At 42.1% G+C, this 1,427-nt stretch overlaps 1 pseudogene; it reads left to right on the top strand.

The window, feature by feature from the left end:
• The first annotated feature begins 734 nt into the window (after positions 1-734).
• On the top strand, positions 735-832 carry LOC130017061 (uncharacterized; annotated as a pseudogene).
• The last annotated feature ends 595 nt before the right edge of the window (positions 833-1,427 follow it).

The raw sequence follows: 1,427 nt of genomic DNA, 5'->3' as shown, positions 1-1,427 counted from the left end.
TTGAGTGAAGTGTAATACTCCAAGCACAGCTCTTTCAATTCCTCTTTGTGGGATCCGAATAGTGTTCTCATCCTGTTTTCGTAGGACCCATGTTTCTGAGACATATGTGGAAGAACAGTGGAATCGAAGAGGTGTGCCCAGAGCCAGAGGTTCTTCATCCTCTTAGCTATTTCTTCAATGCTGTTGAAGGCGTTCCAAACTGCTCTCTTCCTCCTGCACAACTCAGGTGCCAGGTTATTCATCATGTTGACTTCTCGACCTAGGCACACATAACTGTTGCATTCGGGGATGTACATTCCATTGAGAGCTAATGGAACATCAGAAACGAGACCGTTTCTCATAAACACTGTTTTTGTGAAATTCAGCTGTAGTCTGACCTTTCCACACTCACTTATAAGTATATCACTGTCACTGTTACTGTACTCCCGTTGTTCATCGATTTGCTCAAGCAGGCCCAGTAACGTCTCCATTGGAGACTTTGTTGTTACTGTGTTTGGCATATCGAACACATCACGGGTAGCTTGCCAGGCTCTGCTGTGCGGGTGGGATACTCTCAGTAGCTTGCCAGGCTCTCCGAGAGGGGCGGAGGAATCAAACTCGGGTTGGCCATGTTGGCTGTGTGCAAGGCAAATGCCTTACTGCTATGCTATATTAAAAATGTACTGCTATGCTATATTAAAAATAAATTGAATCAGCCATTTTTTTGTAGAATCAAGTCCTCAAAAATGCTTGGGATGCTCGCTTCGGCATCACATATACTAAAATTGGAACGATACAGAGATGGCCCCTGCGCAAGAATGACAAGCAAATTCATGAAGCATTCCATATTTTTTTAAAAATGCTTGGGGTCCTACAGAGCACTCCAAATAACACTTGGCTTGGTAATGGGGGACCCAGAGAATATTCCAGATGATATTTGGCTTGACAGCTATGTAGGCCATACAGTTAAGTACTAGGACCCAGTGTTGTGGTGTTTTATTGTCCTAGCTGCTCAGGCCAAAATGCTCAGGTCCACCACTGCTTGCAACCATGAGAACCATACTTGAGCATGCTCAAGACTTACCAGTATGTACCAGGTAGTGCTTGGATGACATGAGGTAACTGGGGTAGAATTCAAGCCTTTATATATGTAATGCATACATCCTAGTCCTTTGATACTCTTTCCAGCCCAATTATCCCTTTTCTGTGACTCCAAGTTCTACTTACCTTTTCTGTCTATATTAGATGGTCATCCTTGATTTACTCATTGTGCCTGATATGCTACCATTAAATCATTTAACTTATTTGTATTTCCTGAGTTTTGTCCTCATACCCCATGTTTTTTTTTTCTCTAGGAAGACTCCCTCTTTACAGATTCTTTGTGTAACACCATCTGTTCTCTTATTTTCAACTATCATCACTAATTTCTGTACATTCTCAAATATTTC

Source organism: Sorex fumeus, unplaced genomic scaffold (genome assembly GCF_029834395.1).
Source record: "Sorex fumeus unplaced genomic scaffold, SorFum_2.1 ptg000171l, whole genome shotgun sequence".
Taxonomy (NCBI): Eukaryota; Metazoa; Chordata; class Mammalia; order Eulipotyphla; family Soricidae; genus Sorex; species Sorex fumeus.
This window is presented reverse-complemented; position numbering and strand designations above follow the sequence as displayed.